Source organism: Balearica regulorum, chromosome 3 (genome assembly GCF_011004875.1).
Source record: "Balearica regulorum gibbericeps isolate bBalReg1 chromosome 3, bBalReg1.pri, whole genome shotgun sequence".
NCBI lineage: Eukaryota > Metazoa > Chordata > Aves > Gruiformes > Gruidae > Balearica > Balearica regulorum.
This window is the reverse complement of record NC_046186.1, coordinates 1,989,589-2,009,788: the sequence shown is the minus strand read 5'-3', so window position 1 is coordinate 2,009,788 and position 20,200 is coordinate 1,989,589. Positions and strand designations below refer to the sequence as shown.

Here is a 20,200-nt window from a genome sequence, read left to right as displayed (position 1 = left end):
AGTATGGTCACCGAGTCCATGAAAATGCAAAGTGTGGCAATAAACTCATTTTTGGAGGTACATCCAGGGAGATGAGAAGGTGAATTTAGCAAGTTAGAAGTGACTTGGCTGATTCTCTTCATTTACTCCATGATATCTGCTTAAGAGGGTGATGCTCTGCAAAGCAGCAGAGGGACACTTGAAACAGAAGCACTTGGTCCTTCTCAGGCGATTGTCCATCATTAAAACCCCCGACCTGCAGGATCCGTCCAGCCTTCCAAAAACAGGCTTCAAAATCGGTTTAATTTGAAATGTGCTGAGTTTTGTGTTATTTTGCTCTGGTTCTGCAGCAAGCCCTGCTCTGAGGGTGGGTTTCCTGGGTCTCTGCTGTCAGGGAGCAGCCAAGCAGATGCTGAAGTTGGGCTAACACAAGATTCCTGCACAGAGCCCCTCACAAACCACAATTTTGGGACTGGGAGAGCGTACGTATTCAATTTAGAAATTAAGCAAGCTTGCTTTATTAAAATGAAATGATAAAACCCCCCAAAACCATAAATCTCTTGCCCGCCGTACTCCCATTGCATGAAATCCTCTTACCGCTCTTGCGTGACGTGGGTGATTTCTCTCCCCGTAACATCAGACATACGCCTGGCGTACCTGCGATATTGAGCCTGTTCTGTCCCTTAAAATGCGATCTGGGATATTTCCTATGGCTGGGGGAATGCCAGGGGATTTTCGGTGTTTAGTAAAGGAACTTCAGTAAATTCGCTGTGTCTTTGAGCGGGAGCATTTGGCACAGAATATAAGTGCAGTTCTGCTTAATTTTTTCTATTGCCAAGGTGCTGCTGAACCTCTCGGGAAGAATTGTGGTCTGTTGGAGTATAGAAGAAACCTGATAGTGCCCTGAAGAGTTTGGTTTATGGCAGTAGAGGGAAACTGCCATACTCAATTGAACCCAACTTTGTTTCCACCCAGCGATCTACGGCAATTTCCGTTAACAAATGCTCTTTGTGTATTTTTTCTGAATAAGTGACCTTTCCTTATCAAATGCACTTTTTATCAGTTACTGCAGCTGAGTAGGAGCAAATTTTCCTCCATGGAAGATGTGCAGGGATTTCCAGAAGTGCTGAGAATCGGCATCTGGAGAAGTGGCTGGTGAAACCCCCGTGGGCTTTGGTTGGGGCTTTGACATTTAACTCTGGAAACTGCTGTGTTGGATTTTGATGGTGGCACCTGATGGTGGTTGTCACCTCCTCCCACCACTCACCGGAGGCAGAGGGACCTGGTGTCGGGGGGATGCTGCTGGGATGAGATGTCGCCTGGTTTTTCTTTGCAGCAAGACCTTCCTCAAAGTTACAGACCACATTTAGTTGACAGCATGGAAGGGGAATTTTTTGCATATTCCAAGGCCTGAGGGAAAATAAAAAAGGTTATTTTAAACAGCTGCTTCTATAAAATGCTGTTTTATTTTATAGTATGAGTTGTAAATGGGGTATGTGCAGCTCTACTCTGGCCATCGTCTTTGAGCCATCTTCTTCCTGGTGCGTGGTAGAGCAGGCTCTAGGCATGTGGAGGTTTAGTGAAAACGTATTTTTGCCATGTCAGAGTACACAATTTTTACTCTAATCATTTTACTTGGTGTGCTTTTTTAAGAGGTAGCACGGGCAGTGTTCCTATTTGTGTTTTGAAGGCAGCAAGGTGCTTCTACAGCATCTCAGCTTTGCTCTGCTTTGAGGAATAGTGAACTTATCCTGGGATTTCACAAGGCTTTGCTCTCTACCAAATCTGAAATTTCTTCAAGATTTAGCCCATGCCTCTTCAACTCAATTAAGGCAGCCTTTTAGCCTTAACACCCACTAGCTAATTATTCAGAAGTTAAAGGCGTTGGGTTGGCTTAGTTCATGGGAGTGGTGCCTTCTGCCTGTGCGTGTTGGATGAGGCTTTGCTTCATCCAACATTCATTCAACGATGGTCTGGCAAGAGTGAGTCTCCGCGTGGGTCCAGAAACGTCCCAGGCAGGAGGGTGTCCTTGTAGTGTCCAAGAGGGCCACAGTCCAGCGCTTGAACACAGTGTCCAAGTCATGATAGAGAGTTTTCCAAAAAGTATTCAGTAGTATAATCCCAGTGCCGAGGTAAAATCCAGAGAATGGGAATTAGAAATGATCATGATCCTAAACTGTAGCTCTGTCCCTGGCTCCCTGTTGGAGCCAGGCCAGAGGAGGCCACGGAGATGCTGCGAGGGCTGGAGCACCTCTGCTCTGGAGACCTCAGGCTGAGAGAGTTGGGCTGGTTGAGCCTGGAGAAGAGAAGGCTGCGGGGAGACCTTGGAGCCCCTTCCAGTCCCTGCAGGGGCTCCAGGAAAGCTGGAGAGGGGCTGGTGCCAAGGGCAGGGAGGGACAGGCCAAGGGGAATGGCCTGAAGCTGCAGGAGGGGAGATGGAGATGGGATGGGAGGCAGCAATCCTTCCCTGGGAGGGTGCTGAGGCCATGGCCCAGGGTGCCCAGAGAAGCTGTGGCTGCCCCTGGCTCCCTGGCAGTGTTCAAGGCCAGGTTGGATGGGGCTTTGGGCAACCTGGGCTAGTGGAGGGTGTCCCTGCCCATGGCAGGGGGGTGGAACTGGATGGGCTGTGAGGTCCCTTCCCACCCAAACCAGTCTGGGATTCTGTGAAATAAATGGGCATGACCAAAAGAGGCTTCATATTGTAAAGGTTACCCAGACTGGTGTGTTAGAGTGTGTTAGAGTGTGTTCTCCACAGTCAAATTAAACGAAAACGTCATTTTGAGTGAGTGGTGGAACAATAGGCCTTCCTGAAATTCCCATCAGATAGATATTTTCTTCCTTCCCCTCCTTTTTTCTTTTTTTCTTTTCCTTCTTTTTTTTTTCCCATTTTACAGAACACCTTACAATGACAGACACTCTGATGCTTTACCACGCAGCTGCCAGTGTCTAAATGACCAACATAGCTGAGAGACCATCACCCAGTGACGAATACCCGAAAAGTTTGATCGACTCTCCTTTGCTTGCCACACTTTTCCTTTCCTTTTCCCTGCCAGCGTGCTGAGTCAATGAGTTAATGGTCGTGGAGATAAGCACGCCGTATTTTCTAGTGCCAATTATTAGATCAGCAGATGCTCGGGGGAGTACTGATTAGAGAATGTCATGTTAGCGGTCCCAAGGTGTAATTACGCTGTGCAGATTTCTCTTGCTTTAGCCGTGTTGACAACACACTTGGATTAAGGAGAGAGGGAGGGAGATGAGAGGTTTCTACAACTCTTCAGCTGTGATGGAGGAGTTAAAGTTTATCCAATAATTACGTCTTTGCACAGACCTCTGCACGCTTCCTCCAAATAGGTTTGGCGTAGGGTGTTCCTCCTTAACCAGTATCAATAGTTTTAATTTTTGCTATGCTGCTAATTTATCTAAATTACATTTGTGTATCCATTGGTGGTTAATGTAAAAATTGTTGTGTGGATGGTGGACTTTATCAGGCAATGTCAGTAACTAGTTAAGACTATTTCTTTGGATAGTCTGGCTTTGGAAAAAGAAACAAGACCTGACTTGCATTGTTGGGATTTTAATCTATGATATATACTTAAAAAAACCAAACAAACCCCAACCCCCAAACAGATAAGAATGGGAACCTTGCAAAGTCTGTATTTAGAGAAAAACTAGGATTTTAGAAGACGACTACTTGTTGTTTGAAACCTCTGAGAACTGGCTAACAATGAATCAGTGAGGGGTTTAATTTCTGTATAAGAAAAAACGCTCAAAATGTATTTTAAAGTATTTTGACAGATACTAAGGTATCACCATGAAAATTAATAATTATCTTTTATTTCTATAATTTTTTAATTTGTTATGTAGCAGGACCCCTAGTAGCTCCAAGGTAGGAATGCCTTTCTGGTTCCTCTTAGATGTGCTTAGATACTTACCAAAGCTCGGAAATAACAGTTACTAATTGGGACAAGATCCGGGTTAAGTTAAATTCAGCTGTAGGCTCTACCGCTGTATTTCTCTCTGACAAATGGTGTAGGAACGTACTGGAATTTAGCATCTGCTTTCTTCCATCTTCATCCATCCATCCATGTTCACGTGTGAGCTCTGAATCTCATTGGGTTTAGATGTGCTTCAAAAAGAAGTCTTCTGTTGTCATGTCAGGTTAGGTGCTGAAATCCGCTGGTGTCTTTAAAAAAAAAAAAAATTAGTAAATGTACTTGACAATTTATGAGGAAATTTTTGACTTTGCAGCGTCAGCCCCTCTGGGCTGATCTCCCACCAGCAAACTCTCCTGTACTGGCCTCGTGCTGCAAACATCTGGTTTGGAAGAGTGGAGGAGTGTATATTGTTAAATAATAATAAACTCCAGTAATAATAAAACCAAGAAATACTTAGTGAGATGTAAAAATTTGTCACCAAAGTCAGGACCAGGAGATGGCATTGGCCTGCCTAGCCCACGGTTTTTGCCCTTCACGCCGATGCGCATCCTTCGGATGTGCCGGATGTTTCCGTTGGCCAAGTCCCAAGCGTATGGTTGGTCAATGGCGGGCAAGACCATGGTCCTTCCAAAGCCTTGGCCACTGTTCTGTGGTCAAACATTAATACTAAACCTAAATGAACCCTACGTGCTCTGTTTGATACTCCAGCATATTAAGTTTGCAGAGAGGAATATAGCCAGAGTCATTGTAGGTGATTCATATCTTTAAAAGCAACAAGCCCTACCACAAACATGTGAGAATGGAAACCAAACTCACCATCCTTTAGAAAAAACACCCATTTTCCCCTCTATTCCTCCCAAATCCTAGGCAGAACCCCCAAAATCCAATTTTTTCCCCTTTATTCCTCCAAATCCTAAGCAGACCCCAGAAATAAAGTGCTTCTGGTTAGAAAAGAATAGAATATTTTCAGTTGGAAGTGACCTACAACAATTATCTCGCCACAACCCCCCAAACTGGCAACAGCCACTCCATGTGGCTGATGTTCAGTCAACCTGGGTCAAGTTCAGCGAGACCTCCTCTGCGCTCCCAAAAATAAAATAATTCTATGTCAGAAGGCTTTCAAAAGGTAATGGAAACCATAGCGGAAAAGATGAGAAATAGGGAGGGAGAACAAAGTAAAATTGAAAGTAAAATAAAGGAAATGCATTGAAATGAAGAACTTGAGAAAGCGGGTGAAGGAAATGGGTCATTAAAAAAAAGAATTTGAGGGGATTGGAGGGATAGAGGAGGGGTGAAAAAATGTGGATAAAGGGTATGTGTGTGGGTACACCAAAAATAGAAACTTGTAAATGTGGGTGGACGGGGGTGGGAACCCTGCTGTGAAGGGGAGCGTGGCCGTCCCCGTCGTCTCAGCTGGGGACCTCTTTCTGCTATTTCTGCCCCAAAATGAGAGGGGTGGCCTCAAGGGCTTGATTGCTTTTTTTTCCCTTCCTTTTTTTCCCCCTTTTCTAAAATTATTTTTAAATAAGAGGTGTAAGTTTATGGGGCCATTCTGTGCAGACATTGTATATATTATATTTTTCACTTTATAATTGTATATATCAATGAATTATATACATGAGTTTATGTATTTATATATTATTGATACATGAGTCTATGTATTTATATATGAGTTATGAACATGAGTGTATATATTTATATATAATGAGTTACGTACGTGAGTTTATTTTTATATAATGAGTTATATACATAAATTTATACGTTTATATATTATTGTATCTAACTCATCGTTATATACAATTCTAACGTGTTTGGGATGTGAGGGCCCCCCGCTAACACCCAGCCTAAGGAGATCACTGCACTTCTGGTTTGGGTTTGTGTGGCAAGGTTTTGGTAGCGGGGGGGGCTACAGGGGTGGCTGCTGCGAGAAGCTGCCAGAAGCTTCCCCCATGTCCAACAGAGCCAATGCCAGATGGCACCAAGACAGACCCGTCACTGGCCAAGGTTGAGCCCACCAGTGATGGTGGCAGCGCCTCTGGGGTAACACAGTTAAGAAGGAAAAAAACCATCAGGAGCAGTTGCAGCTGGAAAGAGGAGTGAGAAGATATAAGCCATAAGGAAAAAATTCTAGTGGAGGGTGTTGCTCCCCATAACAGGGCATTGGAACTAGGTGGTCTTTGAGATCCCTTCCAACCCAAACCAGTCTGGGATTCTATAATTGTATGAGAAGATGTGAGAGGAACAACTCTGCAGACACCCAGGTCAGTGCAGAAGGAGGGGCAGGAGGTGCTCCAGGCGCCGGAGCAGAGATCCCCCTGCAGCCCGTGGAGAAGACCATGGTGAGGCAGGCTGTCCCCCTGCAGCCCTTGGAGGATGATGGTGGAGCAGAGACTCCCCTGCAGCCCGTGGAGGACCCCACGCCGGAGCAGGTGGAGGCACCTGAAGGAGGCTGTGACCCCGTGGGAAGCCCACGCTGGAGCAGGCTCCTGGCAGGACCTGTGGCCCCGTGGAGAGAGGAGCCCACGCCAGAGCAGGTTTGCTGGCAGGACTTGTGACCCCGTGGGGGACCCACGCTGGAGCAGTTTGCTCCTGAAGGTCTGCACCCCATGGGAGGGACCCACGCTGGAGCAGTTGGTGAAGGACTGCAGCCCGTGGGAAGGACTCAGGTTGGAGCAGTTGGTGCAGGACTGTCTGCCGTGGGAGGGACCCCAGGCTGGAGCAGGGGAGGAGTGTGAGGAGTCCTCCCCTGAGGAGGAAGGAGCGGCAGAGAGACCGTGGGATGAACTGACCACAACCCCCATTCCCCGTCCCCCTGTGCCGCTGGGGGGAGGAGGGAGAGAAATGGGGGGTGACGTTGGAAGAAGGGAGGGGTGGGGGGAGGTGGTTTAGGACTTGGGTTTATTTCTCATTACTCAACTCTGATTTGATTGGCAATAAATTAAATTAATTTTCCCGAGTTGAGCCTGTTTTGCCCATGACGGTAATTGGTGAACGATCTCTCCCTGCCCTTATCTTGACCCACCAGCCTCTCGTTATATTTTCTCTCCCCTGCCCAGCTGAGGAGGGGGGTGACAGAGTGGTTTTGGGGGGCACCTGGCCTCCAGCCAGGGTCAACCCACCACAACTTCCCAATCTAAACGTAGCTGGAGCAATCAAAAGCTACTCAGAGGGATGTTCTCTGCAACCTAATTTACATTAAGGAAGGTGCCACCTTCCCAGGATCATCCCCTGGTGTGGTTTGGAACCTCTTATGAAAAATTAACTTCATTATTAATTGTAAATGCCTCGCTCCAGTGGGCGGTCAGGTATTAGGCATTTACTCTATCGCGCCACAGCATCACTAGTTACGTAGCATTTAGGGATATTGATTACAGTGTAAAAATGTTTAATTTGTTACATAATTAGGCACTGTAATTTTAGTTTTTGCCTGAATAAACTATTTAATTAGGACACGAGCTTCTAATATTTCAGGATGTACTGAACAGCGATATAATTGATTATACGCCTTGCCGGTGGAGCAGTCCCGAAGTTATTATGTAAGGACACAAAACTGCATTTAATCAAACATTGGCTAAAGCCAGCTGCCGGGTGCCGAGTATTTTTTGGCAAAAAGTAAGCAGCAATTTAACAATTACTGAGAGCTGCTGAAAATAACCCTGTAGTGGGGTGGACTTTGTGCTGCGCATGTCAATGTGGGCAAGGCTTGCCTGCAAGGGACCCGTACGATCGTGGTGGGGTCTTGATTACGGAAGAGGGTTGCTTAACGAATCCGTATATCCAAGTGATGCAACGGCTTGTGTTCGGTTGGGGTTCTGTGAGTTCTCCAGACTATTTTTAGTGCCACCATCAGCTGGGGAGGGAAGGAGGCTCAGTGGCACTGGGGGAAGGGTGAGGGCCTTTGAGCAGATGAAGGTTCACCAGCAACATAACAGCGCTGTGGAGCACCCAACCAGTATGCAACAAGTCCTGTAACCCCTTCTTCTCATCTGCACCGTGCCGGTGAGTCCGGTGAGGCCCCATGCTCCTACAGGTGTCCTCTGCTCACGTGGCACCAATGTTCTCTTGCTTGCTTGAAAGTTTCCAGAAAGCTGAGTTTACATTTTGCTGTTGGGGTTTTTTTTGTTGGGTTTTTTTTTTTTTTTTTACTTATCAGTTTCATTTCTGACAACTTGCTTGTGCTGGAGAAAATTCAGAATTGCAGATGGGAGAAACTTTGCTGTCACACAGACACTCCCCACCTCCTCTTCCTCCAGGTTGTGATGACCTTAGAGGGCATTTTTCATCTTGGAGATGAGTGGGGATAAAAATTAACCTCTGCTAAGAGTTAACCAATGTTTGTTTTTGCTGATTCTGGATTAATTGCTGCAGAAATCAATCAGCTGTGTTAGCTTCCTCCATCCTCCTCCATTCCTAGGTGGAGAGAAATGCCTCCTACGATGTCCTCCTACAACAGCAGCAGGAAAGGCAACTGGCCTGGGGTTAGCCATGGGGCTTATGGCTTGGTCAACGCCAACCCTTGGATCTTCCTAAGCTGACGTTACCCATTTTTAGGGTCCGAAAGCGGCCCGTGTCAGCACTTCAGCAGTGCTGGAAACCTGTCGGTCAAACGTCCCACCCCATGGAGAAGCCTGATGGGCTGGTGGTGCCCATAGCTGCACTGTCTTGGTCTGCTGTGCTGGTGGTTGTGCTACAACTGTAAAACTCTATGTTTTCATAATTATTTAGCAGTATCTTCTTTAAAATCGTGGCAGGATGTGCTGCATGGGGAAAGTCTCACTTCTGTGGTCACGGTTGTGACAGATTCACCGGCCAAGAACAGTCTCCGGTGTGTGTTTTCAGCAGCAGACTCGTGGCTGAGGCTCAGCTTGCTCAAGCATAACAACTCCAAAGCTACGATGGTAATTCGGAAAATATCCAAAGGCCACAAAATTTGCATAGAAGCTTACAGACTCTTACATAAGCGAAGGATATAAGTATATACAGGTATGTTTGCTTGAACTTGTACCTTCCTTCTTAGAAGGAGCGTTGCTGCATGTTTAATTCCCGGGTAATTAATGCCGTTCCTGAAGAATTAGCCTGTCGCCCTCCCTCGCCCACGTGTCCCCTCTGAATGGAGCGTGACGGTCTCTTTTCACCGCCTCTCCCTCCTGTGCACCCTTCTGCATCAAATGGAGATCCAGACCCTGCCCCAGCTATTCCTTTTGGGACTTGGCATGGGCTCAGGAGTCTGCCTGTGGTGGCCTGCTTGGAGCAGAGGGTCTTACCATGCGTTCTGTAAGGTGACAGCAGTCCACATCTTAGCAGCCGTGTGAAATACCCGGAACGTGTCTGTCTTTCCGAGCGGGCATTAATCAGGAAGATGATGGGAGTCGTGTCTCTGAAGGTGCACATCTACAGTTAGGCTAGTGGTCATGATGCCTCTTGGTGGTGGGGAGGAGAGGAGAGAAATAAAATTTCAGTTGGAAGGGACCCTACAACGATCATCTAGTCCAAATGTGACTAGAGGTGAGTGGCTTAATGTTGCAAGAACCCTGGCCTGTTCCAGATGCTCACCTATACAAGCAGGTGGACATCTGAAAGTCGTTCCCCAGAGAGGCTTGTTCCTCTCCAAGGTTGGTACGGGAAACCTGGGGCAAAGAGCTGCTGTGGATGTGCTTCAACTGAGTGAAGATGAGCCCCAGGTAGAGTGCTTGCAAGGAGCCCTCAAAAGTTATGCAGCGTTTGGCTCTTCTGGTGGTTGCCACCTCGCTGCAGCCCTCCACCTGCTGAATATCTGATGTTCTCAGCAGGTTGCAAACAGAAACTGTGAGCAGACTGTCTGATAGGCACGGGTGGGTACCTTTCAAATGCTTGGTAGTCTTCACAGTGGAGTTACAATGTGACTGACTCTGATTTCTCTCTTTTTTTTTTGGAAGAAGATATTTGGATGCCAAATTTCTACTCCCAGTGTAATTGCCCTTTGATTACTAAGTATGGAAACCACCGTATCTGCCTTTGTCATCCATCTAATTTATATCTAGGCTGTCATAACGGTGCACAGGTTCTTGCAGACAAAAAGATACTACCTAGCTTGTAAACTGAAGTATTGATTTGGAAGTGCTCTGCAGAAAAAATGGGGTAGAATCATTGTCTAAGATTTTTTTCTATAAAGTGAGTTGATTGCAGAGGCTGGACGACAATTTTGCTGTAGTCACTGTGAATTTGGGGTACCCTGTTACCACGTTTTGATGCTGCACATGCAATTCTCTTCCTCCTGGAGTCCAGACCCTGGAGACCCTGGGATTGACTTTAATCTCTGTAAACTCAGATCTAACTCCTGCTCGGGCTGTCCTTAGCCCTGGGGTTTGCTGGGGCACTTGGTGCGGTACAGTCGATTACAGACAGACCTACAGAGGACTCCACGGAAATCCCTGGAAAAGTTGTGCTTGCAGATTTCTGCTGGAACAGAAGATGCTTTTAAATAATGACATAATTCTCCTAATTACGGGGCAAAAAGTCAAAGGTCGAGACAGTAAAACCTCCATTTCTTGGTATTATTCATTAGCTTTTAAGTCTTCCTTCCTCTCTGAGCTCAGTCTCTTCCTCTCGCTGTTGCAATAAGATAGCATCTGTCGCTAACCAGCCGTGGGTTTCTCTGCGCCTGCACTCTGCCCTGCTCATCCATCCGACTCGTGAATCCCTTTGCCCTTGGTGAACGCGGTCCAGGGACGCTTTATCATCTTCCGACATCCTGACACCCGACAAACAAATTTAACAGCCTGCTAATTGTGTATTAAAAAGGTACTACAGCTTCTTATCCAGGTCTGGCTCAGCAAAACCAAGGCTATATGGTGATTTTACAGCCCCAAATTTTAAAAATGTGCTTTTTGCTGTGCAAAGCTTGCTGCTTTCTCTAGTGCTTCATCCCTGTGCTGGGAAAGAAGTCTGGAAGGGAAGGAGCTGAGACAGGAAGGTCTCCCCTTGCCTCCTTCCCCAGCACTCCTTGCACAGCTCTGATATGGTCCTCGGGGAATACTGAGAAGATTTGAATAGTTAGAAGGGAATGGAGTGTGGGTTTTTTTCTTAAAGGCGTGCTGTTTGGGCAAAAATAGCTTTTTTGAAGTAGTGGGGTTTGCTTGTAACCGTTTTCCGTGCATGGACGCATGCGGTATTGGCTGTGATGTGTAGTGCTGGCCAGTGACTGCGGCTTCGTGTGCCGTTTGCCAAATACAGGCTCGTGGTAAAACACTGTTTATTTTTTCTTCTTTCTTTGAATGAGAAAAGTGACCCAGCTTTTGATCCGGCTGCTTGCATGGCCATGCCCTGCTTTTGGTTTGCCCACCGAGAGCTGCGGGAAGGTAATGCTGGAGAAGCACCTTGGTGGCCGCTGCACTGCCGAGCCCGAGCAGCCTCCTGCCTGCTCTTGGGATGCGTGCTCCTGGGAGGTGCGTGGTGATGTCATGACATGTCATCATGATGTCATCATCCAGCTCTGCAAGCCCCCCCCCCCCCAGCAGCCATGTGCACACGGGGGAGGACAATTTGGCTCACCGGTGGCTTCTGGTGGCTGGTGCACCTTGCTGGTGCGTGGAGGAGCTGAGCCCGTGGGTCTGCTCTGCACCCCGAAACTTTCTCCTTATTTCCTCGAAACGTGGGGAAAGAAGTGACGTCTCCTCACCAGCGCCGTGCTGGCACGAGCCGCGGCGTTGAAATAATGACGTGTGGGGTGGTGGTGGTGGGTGTGTGTGGTGGAAATCGTCTCTCGGGTTTGTAAATCTTGTTGAGGGAGTGGCGGCGTTTGCAGAAAAATCACTTCTCCTGGCCCGGGCTGCATCTTGATCGCAGCCTGGGCTGGTTCAGCCATGCGAGGAGGAGCCCTTTAACAACTACGATCGCTTTTGATATTATTTTTTGTAGGTACAGGCTTGAATCTGTCATGAAAATCGGAAGCTGCTTCCTGTTTGCAGGAAGTGGGATGGTGGGGTGCTGGGTTTGGCAGTCAGACAGAATACTTGCTTTTTTTGGATATTAATTGAAAATATATCTCATGCCAGCCCCTGAGTGAATCTTGGAGTCCCCCAAGTCAGGGGGCTACAGGAAAGCCGGAGAGGGGCTGTTTATCAGGGAGTGTAGCGATAGGACAAGGGGGAATGGGTTTAAACTAAAAAGAGGAGATGGAGATGGGATGGGAGGCAGCAATCCTTCCCTGGGAGGGTGCTGAGGCCCTGGCCCAGGGTGCCCAGAGAAGCTGTGGCTGCCCCTGGCTCCCTGGCAGTGTTCAAGGCCAGGTTGGATGGGGCTTTGGGCAACCTGGGCTAGTGGAGGGTGTCCCTGCCCATGGCAGGGGGGTGGCACTGGATGGGCTGGGAGGTCCCTGCCCACCCAAACCAGTCGGGGAGTTGGTGATTCTAAGTCTCCGCTTGCTTCCTTAAAAGTTGGTCTGTGCTGGAAGCCTTATCGGGGCAGCGTGTGAGTGCTAAAATCTATCAACACAGACCTATGTGCAGGTTTTCAGCTAAACCCCACCCCAATCTTATTAACTTGCAATACAAATGTACATATATATAAAAGGTACCGTGATGTGGCTGGAAAAAAAACCCTGGCTGAACTAATTTTAAGCTGTTTCGAGCTTACTGTAGTTCCTTTGGTGAGATTTCTCACTGTCATGGGTATAAGAGGAATTGTGTTGATCCGGAAACCAAAGCTATGCTCTTTGTGAGTGCCGTAGAAATTCATATACACTCGTAACATTTGGTTAAGATGTAAAGTTTTTATAGTACAGCCACTCCTCGGGAGCCATTAAAAATATTTTGGAAAAAGACTTCATCCATTTTTTTATAGGACAGTAAGCACTTTGAAATAGAAAAGCTCTTAGAAATACTTTTAAATTTGAGCAGGGCTTTGCTTCCCAGCTCGCTTTTGGTTTCGGTTTCAGAGCCTCCCAAGAAACGTGATATTTTTGGACTTTAGCATTACAGCACTCGTTAGAAACTGGTTTTGATTTGCTTCGTGGGGTTGGGCACGCTGCATTCCCGCCTCTGTCGGGTTAATGAAGTTTCTGGAGATGTGCTAAATGCAGTTTGCGTGTAGCCGGTGCAGCTACGCTGAGCGAGGAGATCGGGTGTGCGACTGGGGGAGCACGCAGATGGCATCGGTCAGCAGGGAGCCGGAGTTCATCCGTGTCCAGCACCGTCCAACGCTGCCAGGAGCCTGTGAGAAACCAGCACTAGAAATGATGGAATAGCTTCTCTCCAGAGAAAATGTCTTTCTAATCCTGGTAATGAGTCGCCGATACATCCCTGAAGCAGAAGGGTTTGCTCGTCTTCCAAGTCTTTGGGATAAAGTAGATGCAGGTTCGCTCTGTCCCTGCGGTGCTGGAAGATGGAGGTTCCCAGGGGATACTTGGCCATCGATAACGTTGTCCCAGGTGCTCTTTAGCTCCAGCTTTGTCCCAGCAGACCAGACCCTGGCTCTCAGCTGGACCCCCAAAACTGCTGGGCTGCATTATGCGAAGTGCCTTTGCTCTGCATTTCTGTGTATTTTGTGGGGGCATTTCAGGGCGGTGTTTGGTTCTTTGGATGAACAAAACCCAATGAAAGGCACAGGCCATCTTGTCCTCATCACCCGAAGCAGTTTTCACTCACGGTTGCTCGTTCCCAGCCTTCGCTGAGGAATCTGAGCCTTGTGTGACTCTGAATATATTTTTATTTTTGCTCTTGCAGATACTGTGTTTGTAATAATCTCTTCTGCAACCTGAAAGCCAGTTTGGGGAAAGTGGCTTTCAAATCATGATTGTTTTGACCGTGTGATTACAAAGGGCATTTTTAGGGAGAGTTGTTCATGACTTGGGAAGCACATGTTGGCCGAAGAATGCTGTCAGGGTCATGGGGCTGAGAACGGCTCTGCTCCTCTGTAACCATCCTGATGGCCCATCCTTTCCTACGTAGGTCTGAAAACACAGCCTGAATCTTTCTTCTCCAAGCTCTGGAGACTCCCTGGAGCAGGGGAGGTGTCGCAGCCGTACGTGCTGGCCACGGGGAGCACCTTGCCTGCACCCCTCGTTCCACATGCCATTGCTTTGCCAGCAGACTTGGCCCCTGGGCGATCTTGCTCAACCCGGGGAAAATGTTGTGGGACCTGCTCTACAAGTGAATGCGGTTGAGCAGAGGGAATATCAAATTCTGGAGAGTTTAAGAGAGATTTAAGTTTAATGCTCGGAGCCTTGCATGGGCCCCCTGAGAAGTGCTTCTCCACGGGCTTCTCTCACCATCACCAGAAAGGCTTTTGTGGTGTTGCATGCCATGGGAGATTTTGGGGCAAAGGTTTTCTCCTGCCTCTCACCTGGTTGTATTGTTCCAACATGTGGGGTTTGAACGTGATTCCCCCTGTTCGTGGGGAGCGCGGGGCGAGCGAAGGGTGTGAGGACCTGGTTCTGGTAGGGCTGATGTGCAAGGAGAGGGGGGAGATACCTCCTCCGTGGGGATTATCATCCCTCTGCTTCAGCAGCTGTTAAAGCATCATCTCATCTCTACCTGGGGTTTAATTTATCTGTACCAAAATCAATCTAATCATGCAGTTTCATGAACAAAAAGATGCTTTTTCCTCCCTAAATTCCCCAGGAGTTTTGCTGAGCCATGGTGCCTTAGCCCAAGCGCCCGGGGTACCACTCTCCCCAACGTGCTGCCTTTCTCTCTTGCTTTTTTTCATTCAGAAGAGATGTTCATTTCTCCCCACACGCACTCACAGGCTTTTTTTGGTGAGTCCCCTGTCTGGAACGAGCTGTGGTTTCCCCAGAAGTCATATGTGGTCACATCACCTGCCTTTATTTTGTGTTACATCAGCTGGAAAGCGCTGTGTTGCGTAGTCTGTAAGTCAGTGACCTGTTTACACCCACGCGTTTCCTGAGACCGAGACCTACCGCACGCTTGGTGACACAGTGAACCCAGGGCAGGGCCAAAAAACAAGAGCTGGCTCATCTTCTTCTTGGGAGCAGGGTCTGTGCTATGCTCTTCTCTGCCACGAGCAAGATGTCCTACTTCTTAGCAATGGTGTGTGTTGTAAAGTCATAGTTGTCTTGTGGATTTGGCATTAACTTTTTAATTTTGGTTTATCAACAATATTTTGGGTTGGAAGGGACCTTTGAAGATCATCTAGTCCCATCCCCCTGCCATGGGAAGGGACATCTTCCACTAGACCAGGTTGCTCAAAACTTTGTCCAACCTGACCTTGAAGACTTCCAATGATGGGGCATCCACAGCTTCTCTGGGCACCTTGTGCCAGCATCTCTTAGGATGCGGACGTGCTGCTGAAACCCTACCTGGGCTAAGTCTGGAGGTTGGCATGACTGCTTAGATGAAAACTAAATGCCAAGCAGAAGAGAGGAGTGCATGACTTGCATCTTCTCAGCTGCCTGGTCACCAGAAAGGTTCACAGACCCAAGGTGAAGCGGGTGAGGAAGAACCAAAGCGCTTGCTTGCAGAGATCTGCTTTCCTGCAAGGTTTGGGCTGGCACGGCTCTGTTCTCCTTAGGGCTTTTGGCAAGACACTGAGATCTCTGGCCAGAGCCTCTGCTTATAAAATTGAGATGGTCAATTTTTTTTTCCTTTCACTTAGTCTAATCTATTCAGGATTTGACATCTGGGGCAGGGAAAATCTAATTCTGTGTATTTGTGCCGTGCCAATCATAATAACGCTCCGCTCGCGGGTCCTCTGGGTCCTGTTGTAATACACGGCTCGAGTGGATTTGGAGCAGAGGTCTCACTGATCCGATATCCCCTCTCTGATGGTGACGACTTAAAGAAGACACAAAAAAATCCCTGGAGTGGGCAGCTACAGCTTATGCTGCCCTGGGAAAGTCCTTCTCCTAATCTGTGGTGGTGGAGGTGCACGTTGATGCTCTGAAGAGGAAAGATGAAGATGCCAACTTTCCTGGCTTCATCACTGACTTCAATGGGAAGGCTCTGCAAGAAAACCGAGCAGAGGTTGATTCTGAGGGATTATACTGAACCCAAAACATCTCCTGGGCATAGGAGGTGGCTGCTGGACCACAGATCGCAGGTACTTGTAGGGAACAAGTTGTCTTTCATCTTCTCACTGCTACATGTCAGGAAGAGGAGGTGGTCTGTATTTCCTACTTCATGTGCAGCTTTTTAAACCACAATTTGAGAATTAATTTTTTTTTTTGTCCGTTTGCTTGGAAACAATTATTATAAATAGGGCAGCGGCGAGCTGTTTTGGTGCTGGGTGTTAGGAGGTCATTCCAGTGCCCCATCTGCTGAGCACTGGCCGGATCCTGCCTCCGAGAGGGCAGAGGCTTGGGATCCCGCTGCGGTTTGGAAGTCGGTGAGAGCCTGTTTCAGAGCAAAGGCTTTGCTGAGCAGCAGGCTTTCTGTAAAAAAGAAGAGGTTCCCGGTTCCTGCTGTGTCCGTCGTTCAGCGAGAGCCGCTTGTCCCCGCTGCTTTTTTTTTGTCTGCCCTCGTTTTGTGCTTTGCCTGGTGGAGACTCAAACCTCAGTGTGATGCAGAAAATGGTCAAAGCTTCTTCTTTTTTTTTTTTTTTTTTTGGTGCACAGATGAAAAGATTAAGCTTGTGTGCATTTGAATCTTTGGAACATAATGAGATTGGCATCCCTAAGGGTTAAGGATTTCAAAATTTCCTGCGAGTTTTGTCCCTTTTTGCACGTGCCTGCTTGCCGCCTTCAGCAATCTCAGGGTACGCTCTTCTGTAATGCAGCTATTTTATCAAATTGCTTTGCTAGTAATATATAATTTTGCTGTAACTGCTGCTGATGGTAGCGCGGAGATGATGATAGGAGCACATGTCTTCCTTTTAAAATAATTCATAATAGACCGGGCTGGGTTCTTCTCGTCCGTATGGTGATGGATGGGTGTAGGCTGGCCCTGCTGGCCCTGCACCTCTGGAGATGGGTGCTCTCTCCAGGTTGCACTGTTGGAGGAAGCTTTCTGCTCGGTGCTTGACTCCAGGACTGTCTATGAGATGGGTGGTGGGAACTGAGATCATCATGTTCCTTGGTGGAGACCAACTGGCATTTGTCCTCCTGTTGAGGACACTGTATGTGCAATGGGTTTCTGAGCATGTTAGTGGTCAGACTGGGATTATTTTTGTTGTGATACTGGTTTTCATGTGCCCTTCTGTGGTTCTGGAGGCACCATTGGTGCAATGCCTTGTGTTTCCAGCTGAGGTTGGATGGGGCTTTGGGCAACCTGGGCTAGTGGAGGGTGTCCCTGCCCATGGCAGGGGGTGGCACTGGATGGGCTGGGAGGTCCCTTCCAACCCAAACCAGTCTGGGATTCTATGATCTGGAGAATAAGTTGCTTTCTTTCCCCTCTGTGGTTCATTAGAGAAGCATTTCTCCTCCTTTTCAGGCTTCCGCAAGTTTTCCTGGTACAAACTCTATTGAGCAAGAAGAAAGTGGCATTACATTAAAACAATGTTGTCATCGTCAGAGCTTTAATTCAAAACGATAATGAGCCTTTTTGACGTTCCTTCCCATTTGGGAATAGGTAGGACGCTCTGGATGATCCCGGCTCAGCAGACCCGATTTTGTTGACGGGCGCTGCAGGTACCGGGGCCGCTGTGTGCACCGCAGACGCAGCTGGCTCACAATTAAGGTTGGTTACCTAACCCCTTACAATTAGGTAAGAATAACAAAGGCAAGACATTTTTAAAAGCAAAGCTGAACCCAGGGTATCTCTTGATTGTTTTCTCTTGTCACGTAATTGAACCCTTAGGACCTTTCTGCTCCATGGGAGGTCAGCTATTTTCATAACCGGTTTATAATTATTCCTGTTGTGGAACCTCTTATGAGGCATTAAAGCTACAGTAAGAGGAGTGAGGAGGTATCGATCCCTCCCCTGGCAAGGGATGGGTCTGCACATAGTGCTTCACTCCCAGCCGTGGTGTTTGTGAAGCATTTTGGGGCTGGAAAGTACCCCGAAGTACAAAGAACGTCGTCCTTCTGGCGTTGAAGAAGCGTTTTATTGATTCAGAAGGGATCAGACAGCAGGACCACCAATCTCGGGGCCGATGCCATTAGCACCCCAGTGTACCCCCAGGGGTGGTCTCTGCTCATACTGGGCTGCCGGTTAATCGCCCTGTGTCTTAATAGGCTCCTTTCCTTTGGGAGTACGTCCTAAGGCGCAGTTACCTACATACCGCATCCGCTTCCGAGGCAGCCCTGAATTAAGCAAGCAGCTCATGCCTTTTCCTAGAGATGGGCCATGCACGGGCCGTTTGAGGACATCTCTGCTTCGTGTGCAGCTTCCACCCACCGAGGTGGAAGGGATGGACACCTCCCTAAATACCCCTGCAGCAGCAAGACCACAGCTGCTACCAAAATCCTCGTGCTCTGCAGCCTGCCCAGTTACACGGAAGGGAAGAGAGCCAGCACGGTGCGGATGTGGCTCCCTGGGGGGGATAAGGATGCTCCAAGTTCTGCCCAGCTCTGGGTGGGATGCCAGGCATTTGGGTTTGGGGACAAACAGTGGGAGGTGTGTCCTTACTGTGTGTGTCCTACCCTGATTATATATCCCCATCAAGGCACGGAATTGTCATTGAGAGATATATATATATTTAAAAAAATAGAATAATAATAATAATTCTATATATATATAAATTCATATATGCATTATGTAGCAAGTCGTGCTACTGACTCAATAAATATCTCCATACATGTTTAGGAAGAAGAGAGAAAAAAATCTCCCCATTCCTATCCAAGTGCCCACCTCTGTCCTCTGCGACATAGATCGAGCTCTTCTACCGAAAGACCAAGCGCATCGAAGCATCGTGTGTTGTTTTAAACAGCTTTCCCTGTATCATCCTCCCAGTTGACTAACCCCCACTTTAGCAAAATAAGAGGAGGAAGTTTTATGAGGACTGTGGTTTTGCAGTCGTACCCTGATTTGTATAATTTTGGCTTTGTGCTTGGATTCCTTGGTTGCCGCTCCAAATTCATGTGGTCTACTGTGTACTTAACCCCTTTGGCATGGGCGTTTTAGGGATTTAGGAGGTAGAAGCCTGTTCTGGGTTGCTTTTTTTCCCCTAAGTTTGCACTTCTTACTGCTGAATATCAAGCTTGCACCGCTGCAGAGTTTATAACACATGCCATCCGTTGGGAAGAACATCTTTTGTTTTTGTCGCTTAGCAATTCCAGGCTGAGTTTCAATTTCAACAGTAAAATTCACCCTTCCCTTACCCAGAGCTCACGGGGTTTTGCATCATTAAACGTGTTTTCTAGCTGAGAAGGTCTTGCAGCTTGTAGATATCTATGTAACGTGTGTTTGGTTGTCCTGTGGTATGTGGTGGAGGAGATGAGACGGTGGTCAGATGTGTCCACACCTGACTTGGAGATGGTTCTTGGGAGAGAAATGCAAACTCTTACTCTTGGACATCCTGGCTGAAGCCCAACTTGAAACCCGGAGGAGAATCAGGCTTCATTTCAGGCTGTCCCTTAGTGTGCAGAAGTTGGGTTACAAAACCAGCTGCCTGGGGTCTCTGAGTCTTGGGTATTGATTTTTTATTTATCCCTCCAGAGCAGGACCTTAAAACGTCAAGGTGGACGTACACAGAGGAGTTTGCAGCTATGAGTTTTGGGTGGGTAGAAGGAAGATGGTGATTTTTAGCACTGGTAATCACATTTAACATTCAAAAATTAGTGATTTCTTTGCTGGCCCAGCTGGTAGTGAACATAAGCTCTTGCCTGTTACCTAGTAACTTCGATTTCAAGTTTATTTGTTGGTAGCATCCTGTAATGTTGGATTATCACTCCTAGGTAGGCGAACATGGGTGGGGATGTATTTCACCTGCTTCTCAGGAGAGGGCTCAGAGATTTTGAGTTGATCCTTGGAGAACTGATGACAAACCCCAGACGTGTCCTGAACCGTGTGTTCTCCAATTTGCCCACCCACAAACCCCCCCAGCCCCTGAGGTTTGGCCATGCCTTTGTGTGCTCTTGTACCTTCCCCAAGCATTTCATGCTGCTCACCGGGATGGCAGCCAGGTGAAGAGGAGCAGAGTGTAGGTTTTTCGTAGAGGTAGTTGTCATCTTTTTCCTCCCGGTTGTAACGGTGACAGGGATGGTGATGTAGGAGCATCTGGGGGGGCAGTTGTCAGTGTGGCCACCTCACTAAAAGTGGGGAGATCGTAGAACCGCAGAATGGGTTGGGTTGGAAGGGACCTTTGAAGATCATCTAGTTCCACCCCCCTGCCATGGGCAGGGACACCCTCCACTAGCCCAGGTTGCCCAAAGCCCCATCCAACCTGGCCTTGAACACTGCCAGTGACTGGGC

At 47.8% G+C, this 20,200-nt stretch overlaps 1 protein-coding gene across 8 annotated transcripts in view; it reads left to right on the top strand.

Annotated features, from left to right (window-relative positions):
• The window catches only part of NCOA1 (nuclear receptor coactivator 1), a 182,381-nt gene that overhangs the window by 70,628 nt on the left and 91,553 nt on the right, over positions 1-20,200 (top strand). The gene's annotated exons all lie outside the window — the stretch shown is intronic.